The following is an 11,980-nucleotide window of genomic DNA, read 5'->3' on the forward strand; positions in this document are numbered from 1 at the left end:
ACCTATGTGTCTTCTTGTCAAACCTGCGTTATGAGTAAGCATGGGGGAGGGGAGGTTCCTGGTAAACTGCAACCCCTGGAAATTCCAGAACGACCCTGGACTGTGATTTCTGTGGATTTCATCACTGATTTACCCCTGAGTCAAGGGGAAATGGTCATTTGGGTTGTTGTAGACACATTTTCCAAACAAGCTCATTTTGTACCTTGCAAAACTATTCCCACTGCTGAGCAATTGGCAGCCCTGTTCCTACAACATGTGATCCGGGCCCATGGAATTCCAAAGAAGGTGGTCAGCGACCGGGGGGTCCAATTTGTTTCCAGGTTCTGGAAGGAGCTGATAACCCTTTTAGGGGTGGAGAGGGGGGTTAGTAGCAGTTATCACCCATAAACGAATGGACAAACGGAACGTACCAACCAAATATTGGAACAGGTGTTAAGATGTTATGTAAATTACCAGCAGGACAATTGGGTGGCTTTATTGCCTTTCGCTGCATATTCATATAACAATTCCTGGCATTCATCCATTGGGATGAGCCCTTTTAAAGTGGTACATGGTTATGAAGGTGGTCCCCTTCCATTGGTAGATCTGTCTGAGCCAGTGATGAAAGATGCTCAATTGTGTGGTCTAATGCTACTCAGAACTGGGAGGTATTACACAAAACTTTGGACAAGGCTAAGAAGGATTACAAGAAATATGTTGATGGTAAACGGGGGGCCTGAGTGGGACCTGAAACCTGGGGATCATGTATATGTATCCACTAAGCATCGTAAGGGTTTGCAACCCCACAGGAAGTTGGGCTGGAAATTTGTGGGGCATTACAAGGTGGTGCCTGGAGAAGTGAGCGGTGACTCACATGAAACCACCTACCCTGCCACATATTTTGTTAGTCTTGAAGGCGCTATTGGACTCTGAGTTAATTTCGGGAGATCCTGCAGCCTGGCATATGGGGACCTCCTGCATGCAAAACAGTTGCTGCGCTGCTGCGCTCTCCGGAGGGAGACTCGACGGCTTGGAAAGAAAGACATCCGCAGCCAGTCTCCCTTCCCTGCGGATGACGTGCCGGGAGACAGCGGGCTCTAGCCGGGCATGAGGGGTGGGGTGGGGAGCGGCGCTTCAAGGGTTAAAGGGAGCATCTGGAATGGCCCGCGCTCCTAGAGAGGCATCCAGGATAGGAGGGACATGAACTGGGAAAGGCACTTCCTGCTCCGCCTCCTAAGCTGGGGGGATGCAGGTGGGTAGCCAGCAAGCCGGTCTTGGGGGAACAGGGGGGCGGAGGGGAGGGCTGGAGGGCGCCGGTGTGGGGCACGGCAGCAGCCCTGCATGCTGGAGTGGGGTCTTGGGGGAGATCTCCCTGCTTGGAGTGGACGGGTGACCCCAGAGTTGCAAGCATCCGTCTGGGTCTGATATGCGCGGGGCCCATTGAATGAATGACTGTCTCCCGCTGCATTTAGCGTTGACTTCCCAGTTGCTCCCTTTTGGGTAGCCCTAGCCCTCTCCACCGGAGCTTGAAGGCAGCTTGTCTCACTTGGTGGAGTCCCCCGAGGTATCTTTTCCTCCCTTGCTGGAGTCCGTAGCTCCAGGGTGCGTGCCAGCAGGGAAACGGAACCCCAAACTGGAAATCGAAATAGGATTTCCGACGGGTATAAATTAAAAGGAAAAGAAATGGAATTTGATTTATTGAGGGTGGATGGGGAGAGGAGAAATCAGGGCAGGGTCAGGTGTCGTTGTTATTATTTTATTATTTATTTTGAAGTTTAGGGTTTTAGCGTCATAACTGGGTGTAGCAAGGAGGCAAAGAGTGTGCCCCCCCCCAAGACCTCAGTATATAGGGAGACACTCGCTGTAGAGCGCCTCTCTATGGCTCCCACAATGGGAGGCAACCCTTTCAGCTTTTCATTTTAGGTACAGAAGCAGGGTAATAGTACCATGCGAGTTAGAACGAACTGTAGTTTTTGAGTGGTATTATGTGTATGTATAAGTTATGGGGAAGTTGGATGGGATTTATAAACGGGTAAGATAGGGGCATAGGAAAAGAAGAGGGACTAAAAGAGGGGAAAAAATTGGTTGTTGCAATAGTAACCTCAGATGGATTGTTTCTTTTTTTATTGTTAAAAATGGGAAATGAGGATATCGATAAGATGAATAATGAGTTTATGTCTGTGTTTTGACTGATATACTCAATAAAAAATGTAAATACCAAAAAAAATTATTTGCAACATTTAAATCCCATCTTCCTGCTCTCAAGGTCTACCGGGGTGGCTAACAATTTAAAACATACATAATAAAAATAACACTTTAAAACTATTACAATCAACACACACACCCCGAATGTCAGTATGTTGCCAAGTAACTCGTTGCCTTAAATATTATGTCAAGACAGGTGGCCATGTCAGTCTGTCTGTAGCAGTAGAAAAGAGCAAGAGTCCAGGAGTGCCTTAAAGGCAAACAAGATTTGTGGCAGGGGGATGGGTTTTTCTGAGACACTGCTCACTGCTTCAGAAAGATCAAGATGGGGAACTGTGTTTGTCTGTCTGTAGCAGTAGAAAAGAGCAAGAGTCCAGGAGCACCTAAAAGATTAACAACAGTTGTGACGGAGTAGGAGCTTTCCTGAGTCACTGCTTGCTTCTTCACAAATTTTGTTAGACTTTCAGGGGCTGCTGGACTCTTGCTCTTTTTACTGCTTAAATACTCTGTGCTATGCCTTTCCCCTCCTTCTTTAAACATGATAGATTTACACTCAGTGGCACCTTTAATGCCAACCAGGTTTAATTCAAAGTATAAGCGTTTGTGTGCGTGCACTCTTCTTCAGATACATTGAAATGTTTTATTCAAGATACAATAAGCTTTTGCGTGCACACACACTTCTTCAGATACAATGAAATGCAAGTTACCAGTCCATGCATATAGGCAGAGGGTCAGCAGCAAATTAGCACAAAGCATAATGAAGATGTTGAACAGATTCAAGGACCAAACGGGAATAACACGCTTAATTTTTGTCTGAAGAAGTGTCTGTGCACACGAAAGCGTAGGTTTTGAATAAAACTTTGTTGGGCTTAACAGTGCCACTGGACTCCAACTTTGTTCAGCAGAGCAGAGACAAAGAGCAAAGCAGAGAGAGGGACGGGGCTGACCCTGTCTAAGGCAGCTTCCAGTGTTCCTTCCAAGGCCCTGCATGAGAAATGTCTTCCATCCCCGGAAGCTGGTAGAGAATAGGGCTGCCAACCTCCAGGTCGGGCCTGGAGCTCTCTTGGAATCACTGCTTCTCTCCAGACGACAGAGATGAATTCCCCTGGAGGAGAGAATGGCTGCTTTGGAGGGCGGACTTTATGGCATTGCGCCTGCTGAGGTCCCCCCCTCCCCAAGCCCTGTTCTCCCCACACTCGCCCCCCCCCCCAATCTACAGAGGTTTCCCACCCCAGAGCTGGCAACCCCTCTGTTGGGCAGGCAGGCTCTGGAAGGGGACAGGGTGGCAAAACTTTTTCTCCTCGCAGAAGGTTTCGGGAGCCACAGCCCACTTCGACGGGCCCCTCAAAGATTCTGGCTCACAAAAAGTGACGCCGCGATAAGCGTGTTTCAGGTGCCTCAAGACGTTGTCATTTTGGCTACGTCTGGCTAACGCAGCTACCCTGCTAAAAGCAATTGTGTTTCTCCATGTAGGTGCAAATAGGAAAAGGGGAGGGTGGCCGGTAACATAAGACCGAATGGTATTTGGGGGGAACTGCGTTAGGCTTCTCAATTAATATATAAATTGTCAAGGGATATGGCTGCCAGCCTCCAGGAGGGTCTAGCAACAAATAAATATGCACTGCACAAACCTTTTAACAAACTAATGTGTTCTATTTATGTACGTCATAAATAGTTAGTAAAGTGCATAGTGTATCATTATTTCATCCTGGTCAGGTATAAATATTCATTACATTCAATAAGCAATAGCATTCAGTCCTGGCCGTCCTGCCCCCGGAGATGGAGAGCTGGGTGAGGGAGTGCGGGCCGGAGACCAGTTCCCAGGCGGTGGCCCTGGCAGAAGGCTTCCTCCTCAGCCGGGCGGAGAAGAAGAAAGAGCAGGTGAGCGGGAGTCATCCTGGCAAGACAAAAGCATCTGAGACCCTCAGTCTTTTCCTAAAGGATCTCTGCCCCATTCGTGGGCAGATGAGCTTTCCCTCCCTCTCTAGGCAGCCTCTCCCAGGGGTCAAATGCTGCACAAGGCATTCGAGGGCTTCCCCGGCCCTTCTGGGCCGTGGTCCAGGATGTGGACATAGGGACCCCCAGCCCGAGGGAGGTCTGCTTAACCTCGACCGGAGCCCTGGCTCTGGCCTGGTGGAATCGGCTCCCACTGGAGATCAGCTCCCACTGCAGGACCTTCTATAATTCCGCGAGGCCTGCACAATGGAGCTGTCCCGCCAGGCCTTTGGTTGAGGCGTCTGGCGTCCGTCACAGTGGGCCTCTCCGTCTGCCTCCAGTCTGCCGAAAGGGCCCACTCGTACCCCCTGTGGCTCTAACAGATGTGAAACTCTTGCTACCAATATGGATTTTTACTGTTAGTTTCAACTGCTTTGAATGGGATTTTATTGTAACGTGTCTTGGGCTCAGCTTTTGCGATCTGCCCTGAGCCCGCTCTGGGGAAGGCAGAATACAAAACCTCAAATATAAATAAAAATAAATAAATAAGCCACGTTGAATCGGAGGCCAGTGGCCCATCCAGTCCAACACTCTGCGTCACCCAGTGGCCAAAACCCAGGAGCCATCAGGAGGTCCACCGGCAGGGCCAGAACTCCAGAAGCCACCCCCCACTGTTGCCCCCCCCCCGAAGCACCCAGAATACAGAGAGCATCACTTGCCGCAGACAGAGTGTTTTGTCCATACTTTGTGGCCAACAGCCCCCGATGGACCTCTGCTCCGTCTCTTTATCCAGTCCCCTCCGGAAGCTGTCCATGCTTGTAGCTGCCGCCACTTCTTGCGGTGGTGAATTTCACATGTTAATGACTCTTTGGGTGAAGAAGTACTTCCTTTTTATCTGTACTAAGCACACTGCTCCTTCATTTCATTAAAGTGGGGGAAGCCCAAGCCAGAGGCTAGCTCTACTGATGGCAGCGGGGGTGGTGGGGTAAAGGGGGGGGGGTTAGAATCATTCTCTTTATTCCTCTCTGTCCCCTGTGTGGTGTTTCAGGTGTGTCAACCATTTTTGGAGACGTTTGCTGAATCAGAAAAAGGTTTTTCCGAGACCTGCCAGAACCCACAGTCCAGGGTCATCAAACAGGAGGACCCAACACAGGACACCTCCCTGGGTGAGAGCCAGTTTGGTGTCGTAGTTAGGAGTGTGGACTCTAATCTGGGAGAACCGGGTTGGATTCCCCACTCCTCCACGTGCAGCTGCTGGTGTGACCTTCGGTCAGTGACAAGTTCTTTCGGAGGTGTTCTCTCAGGAGCAGTTCTCGAAAGAGCTCTCTCAGCCCCCACCTACCTCACAGGGTGTCTGTTGTGGAGAAGGGAAGGACATTGTAAGCTGTTCTGAGACTCCTTCGTGTAGTGAAGGGGGGTATAGATCCAATCTCCTCCTCCTCCTCCTCCTCCTCCCTTCTTCCTTGTGCCTGAAACTGCTGTGAAGGTCCCAAGATAAATGCTCCATCTCTTGTCTTCCTTTCGGGGATGTCTGAAACTCATTGCTGTGATGACTAGCCCTTTTGCCTGTGTATGTGAGTCGGGATTGTCCTCCTCTCTCCCCCAGGCTTCGGAACGGCATCTCCAGCACTTTCTGAGCCGTCTCCTCTTTGTTCTGGAGTGGCAGCAGCTGTTATGCAGCCAGCTCGGACCGAGGAAGGTCCGGTGTCCTTTGAGGAGGTGGACGTGGACTTCACCAAGGAGGAGTGGGAGCTGCTGGATCCGGGCCAGAGGGCCCTGGCCGTGGAAGTCATGTTGGAGAATTTTGGGAATGTGACTTCTCTCGGTAAGGGCCCCTTTCACTTTGGTTGACAGATGATGCTGAACTGGATGAATCTCCATGACTGTCGTTAGCAATCCGTACACTCCAGGGATTTTGTGAAGCAGGAGTAGGTGGCCAGGCAGTGTGCCCCAGCATGATACCTGAACTCTTGCCCTCCTGAGCCCATTTCTTCTAGCCTGCATGAAGTTTACATTCTCACTGCAGGCAGCAGAACTTTTTTTTTCTGATTCAGAGTTGGGGGGGGGAGGCTCAGTGGATACTTCCTGTTTGCTGTTTGGAGGGGCGGCATGTTGGAGAGGATGCTTCCTGTCTGCCCTTTGTTGGAGAGGATGCTTACTGAACACATATGAAAACATGAGAAGCTGCCTTATACTAAACCACACCATTTGGACCATCAAGGTCAGTATTGTTTACACAGACTGGCTCTTCAGGATCTCAGGTAAAGGTCTTTCACATAACCTACTGCCTGATCCTTTTTAACTTGAGGCACCAGGGTCTGAACCTGAAACCTTCTGCATGCAAAGCAGAAGCTCTTCCACTGAGCCACAGACCCTCCTGTCTCCCCTTGTGGAAGAGGTGAGTTTGTTGGTGATGATGCTTCCTGTCTGCCCTCTGGACCAGATGGGTTTGTCAGAGAGGATCCTTCCTGTCTGTCCTTTGGACGAGATGTGTTTGTCAGAGAGGATCCTTCCTGTCTGCCCTTTGGACCAGATGGGTTTGTCAAAGAGGATGCTTCCTGTCTGCCCTTTGGACCAAATGGGTCTGTCAGAGAGGATGCTTCCTGTATGCCCTTTGGACTAGATGGGTTTGTCAGAGAGGTTGCTTCCTGTCTGCCTTTTAGGAGAGGTGCGCTTGATGAAGAGGATGCTTCCTGTCTGCCCTTTGGACGAAATGGGTCTGTCAGAGAGGATGCTTCCTGTATGCCCTTTGGACTAGATGGGTTTGTCAGAGAGGTTGCTTCCTGTCTGCCTTTTAGGAGAGGTGTGCTTGATGAAGAGGATGCTTTCCACTGGGCTGGTTCTTGGTCCCTGCTGCATTCTAGACTGGCACTTCAGCCCAAGTTTGATGCAGCACTTTCAAGGATCAAGTTATGCTTCCAGGCTCATGTTCAGGTCTTCCACCTGCTACATCTGTGTGCAGACTAATATTCTTACCCTCCAGCCTTTTAGCTTTTGAATTAGGAGGATGGAAGGGACACAAATTTGGAATATTTTAAGCAGCCAGAAGTGCCAGAACGAACTCGCCGCCTTTTGTTTTTCCCAAAGGAGAACTTTTGACTCCCAGACCAGAAGAAGAAAAGATGTTTGACCAGAGTTGCAAGGAAAGAGAGAGAACAGGAGGTATGTACCAAGGAGCCAGATCTTTTGTTGCCTTGGAACTGTGGGGCTTCCTCAGAGGGCTGGTCCCTACTGATCTTAGTCAAGAAAAGAAACTTGGGTGTTTTCCACATGGGCAGTCTTGCGTGATTGCCCAGTTGCTGCTACAGCTGCTGAAAGAGCACAGCAGCAATGGGCCTTCCATGTGGCAGGTTTCCCTATACTTTCCCTTCCCCAGTCTGCCCCAGTGGCCATTCCCCCATCTCCACCACTGGTTTTTTTTTTGGGGGGGGGGGAGGGAGGTTAAAAATCTGCAGTTGACATATCATTATAGAGTTATAGCAATCTATTAGGTTCCCTATATCTTGAGGTGGGAAAGTGAGTGCTTAGCCCCTTTCAATGCCGAGATATAAGGTGAAAGGCACTAAAGACGTCTCTTTTTTTCAATAAATGAAAGCTGAAAATCCAGAGCACCTGATAGACAGAAAGGTTGTTATAACATTAAAACGTTATAGCAGTATTCAGTTGCCTATTTACCCCCCACCCCTGGGGGCATGGGGAAATGGCTGCCGCAGGGGACTGGGCAGGGGCATGGAGCTCTGGTGGGCAGGGACGGATTGGCCATGAAGGCCACTGAGATAAGTCCTGCATCCCAACAGCATCCAAGAACTTGTGTGTGAGGTGGGCGTTCACATTCTTTAAGGAAGGATATGGAATTGGAAAGGAACCTAAGTGATGTGTTTAAGAATATAAGAGAAGCCAATGGCTTCTAGTGTCCTGGCCAGTGTTCCCTCTAAACTGAGTTAGTGTGAGCTAGCTCACAGTTTTTTAGCCTCCGGCTCACAGATTTTTGACTCAGCTCAGGAAGGATGGCTCCAGAGCAAACTAATTTATGCAGCAGCCAAATGGCTGGCTCACAGCTTTAATGCCACCAGCACACAAAGTAGAATTTTTGCTCACAAGACTCCACAGCTTAGAGGGAACATTGGTCCTGGCCCCACTGATGGACCTCCTGATGGCACCTGGTATTTTTGGCCACTGTGTGACAGAGTGTTGGACTGGATGGGCCATTGACCTGGTCCAACATTGGCTTTTCCAATGTTCTTATCCAGTCCAACACTCTGTGTCATGTGGTGACTAAACCCAGGTTCCACCAGGAGGTCCACCAGCGGGGCCAGAACTCCAGAAGCCCTCCCCATTGCCCTCCAAGCACCAAGAATAACAGAGCATCACTGCCCCAGACAGAGTGTTGTGTCCATACCTTGTGGCTAAGCGCCACCGATGAACCTGTGTTCCCTATGTTTATCCATTCCCCTCTTGAAGCTGTCTATGCTTGTAGCTGCCACCACTTCCTGCAGCAGTGAATTCCACCGGTTAATGACTCTTTCAGTGAAGAAGGACTTTCTTTGCTCTGTTCGAAGCCTACTGCTCATTAATTCCATGGTGTGCCCATGAGTTCTTGTATTGTGAGAATGGGAGAAAAGTACTTCTGTCTCTACCTTCTCTGCCCCATGCATAATTTTGTAGTCCCCTATCATGTTTTCCATGCCCCAGTTTGCAGGAGGAGGCTGCTTGAAACTTTTCCTGCTTGTGACCCTTTCCTGTAGTCTCTGGGGAACCTCCTGTGTGATATCATCTGTCTTGGGGAACATCTCAGCAAGGTAGATGGTTGCTGATGGTCTCCTTGTTGCAGAACCACAAACTTCTCTAGGGATTCCAGTCGCTGTACAGCCTCTGACGGCCATAGAGGAGGAAATTTTAGCAGTTCCAGAACATATCCACAGGCTCCAAAAAGCCAAATCTAGTGAGCAAGTCCTCCCCTGAGCTCAGAAGAACCCTTTTCTGGGGCACAGAAATTCATCCATTCCTGACTGCCAGTCAGGAGTAGTTGTTAGAGTGTCAGATTATGATTTAGCAGGTCCAGGTTCGAATCCTGTTCTAGGAGACCCAGGTTTGAATCCTGGCTCTGCCATGGAAGTTCTCTGGAGGAGGAGGAGGAGGAGGAGGAGGAGATTGGATTTATATCCCACCTTTCACTTGGAGTCTCAGAGCGGCTTACAAACTCCTTTCCCTTCCCCTCCCCACAACAGACACCCTGTGAGGTGGGTGGGGCTGAGAGAACTCTGACACAAACTGCTCTTTCAAGGACAGCTGTGCCAGAGCTTGCGACTGACCCAAGGTCACATCAGCAGGTGCAAGTGGAGGAGTGGGGAATCAAACCCGGTTCTCCCAGATTAGATTAGAGTCCGCACACTTAACCACTACACCAAACTGGAGAAACACAGAATCTGCAAAATACATCTTGTGTGTCTCCAGGAGGGGACTCGCAGGTTACCCTGATCCATCAAGAAACCAAGAATGGAAAGGGAAGGAATGAGTGTCCTGTATGTTCCAAAAGCTTCAGCAGTAAAGCGAAACTTAACGTACACCAGAGAATTCACACAGGGGAAAGACCTTACATATGCTCAGAGTGTGATGAGGCCTTTCGTGAGAAAGCATACCTTATTTCACATCAGAGAACCCACACAGGAGAGAAACCATTTACGTGTCTGGAGTGTGGAAAGAGCTTCAGCCAGAGCAAAAATCTCACTTCCCATCGGAGAAGCCACACAGGCGAGAAGCCATACAAATGCACTGAGTGTGGGAAGGGTTTCAGTCAGAAGGCAAACCTTGTGAGACACCAAGTAACCCACACAGGGGAGAAACCATATAAATGCTCAGAATGTGGGAAGGGGTTCAGCCAGAGAACAAGTGTCCTTAGACACCAAGAAACCCACACAAGGGAGAAACCTATAAATGTTCAGAGTGTGGAAAGAGCTTCTGGTGGAATGCACAGCTGATTTCACATCAGACAGTCCACACGGGGGAGAAACTGTGCAAATGCTCAGACTGTGGCCAGAGCTTTTGTAGCACCTCCAACCTGGTCAGGCACCAGAGAATCCACACGGGGGAGAAGCCATATAAATGCCTGGAGTCTGGAAAGCGCTTTAACCAGAGGACTAATCTAACATCGCATCGGAGAGTCCACGCAGCGGCAAAACTGTATGATGCCTTGGGGTACGGAAAGAGCGAACTGTCAAGCCCAGAAACCAATCCTACACACTGTACTATGCAACCCCAGTGTTCAAGCCCCCTCCCATTAAACCGGACTGGCAAAGAGCAGCAGTGCCCTCCACTGGATGCCACCCAGTTTGTGCGGCTTTATTTCAACAACCTCCTTAAGAATAGCCCTGCTAATTAAGGTTGCACTACTGGAGATGCCCGGCTCAGGTTAGCCTGATCTCACCAAGTCTTGGAAGCTGAGCAGGGTCAACTCCGGTTAGTACGTGGGGTGGGAGACCTCCGAGGAAGTCCAGGGTTACAGTGCAGAGACAGGCAATGGCAAATCAACTCTGAACATCTCTTCCTTTGAGAACCCCATGAGATCACCCGAAGTTGGCTGGCTGCAACTGGGTGGTATTTCATGCACACAAACTGTAAATGTCAGGATTGACTGTGAAAGCTTCTGTTTGTAAAATGTGAACTATGGCTATCACCTTGGTTAGTGATGAGTTATTTGAAATTATTTATTTCTGGACCTCCCGCCAGTCCATTTCACTCCGTGCCCACGAGTTCTCTCATGATGAGAGAGGCTTGCCCTGTTCTGTACCATCTCCAGGTCTACAGTCTTCTTGTTTCAGATGGAGTGACCAGAACTGTGCACTGATTCAGGTGGGTCACCGTGTTGGTCTGCAGCAGCGGAACGAGATTTGAATCCAGGGCCACCTTTAAGTCCAACAAAATTTTATTCTGGGTATAAGCGTTCGTGTTTGAGAAGTATGCAGGCACACGAGACCTTATGCCCAGAATAAAACTTTGTCGGTCTTAAAGAGGCCGCTGGACTCGAAACTTTGTTTCCCAGAACTGTGCACACTGTTGCAAATGTGGACACACCAGGGGTCTGGCGGTGGTGGTGAAAAGTGTTGAAAGTCACAGCCAACCGAGGGCAGCCCCATCGTTTTTCAAAGCCAGAGACACTGAGAAGTGGTCTACCATCGCTCTCTCTGTACAGCAGCCCTAGACTTCCATGATGGCCTCCCATCCAACTACTAGGCAGGACTGGCCCTGCTTCGCTTTCAAGATCTGACAAGGTCCAGCCAGCCAGGTCAGGGTACCAGGGATCGACACAAGGGCATTATGGTACTGGCTGTTTTATGTGGACAGAATGGAGCAGAGGAGAGTGATGAGGGTGATCGGGGGCCTGGAGACCAAGCCCTGTGAGGAAAGGCTGAGGGACTTGGGAATGTTTAGAAGAAGAAGAGATCGGATTTATACCCCGCCCTTCACTCGGAGTCTCAGAGCCGCTTACAAACTCCTTCCCCTTCCCCTCCCCACAACAGACACCCTGTGAGGTAGGTGGGCCTGAGAGAGCTCTGACAGAAACTGCTCTTTTTCAAGAGCAGCTCTTATCAGAACTATAGCTTGCCCAAGGTCATCCAGCAGCTGCGAGTGGAAAAGTGGGAAATCAAACCCGGTTCTCCCAGATTAGAGTCCGCACACTTAACCACTACACCAAACTGACTCACTGGAGAAGAGGAACATAAGAACATAAGAGACGCCAATGTTTGATCAGGCCAAAGGCCCATCCAGTCCAACACTCTGTGTCACACAGTGGCCAGAAATACCAGGTGCCATCAGGAGGTCCAGCAGTGGGGCCAGGACATTAGAAGCCCTCCCACTGTTG

General features: G+C 49.8%; 1 pseudogene; it reads left to right on the forward strand.

Moving 5' to 3' along the window:
- The window catches only part of LOC107122593, a 79,044-nt pseudogene that overhangs the window by 14,219 nt on the left and 52,845 nt on the right, over window positions 1-11,980 (forward strand).

The sequence above is a fragment of the Gekko japonicus genome, unplaced genomic scaffold, assembly GCF_001447785.1.
Source record: "Gekko japonicus isolate JY-2015 unplaced genomic scaffold, Gekko_japonicus_V1.1 scaffold1563, whole genome shotgun sequence".
NCBI classification, from domain to species: Eukaryota; Metazoa; Chordata; class Lepidosauria; order Squamata; family Gekkonidae; genus Gekko; species Gekko japonicus.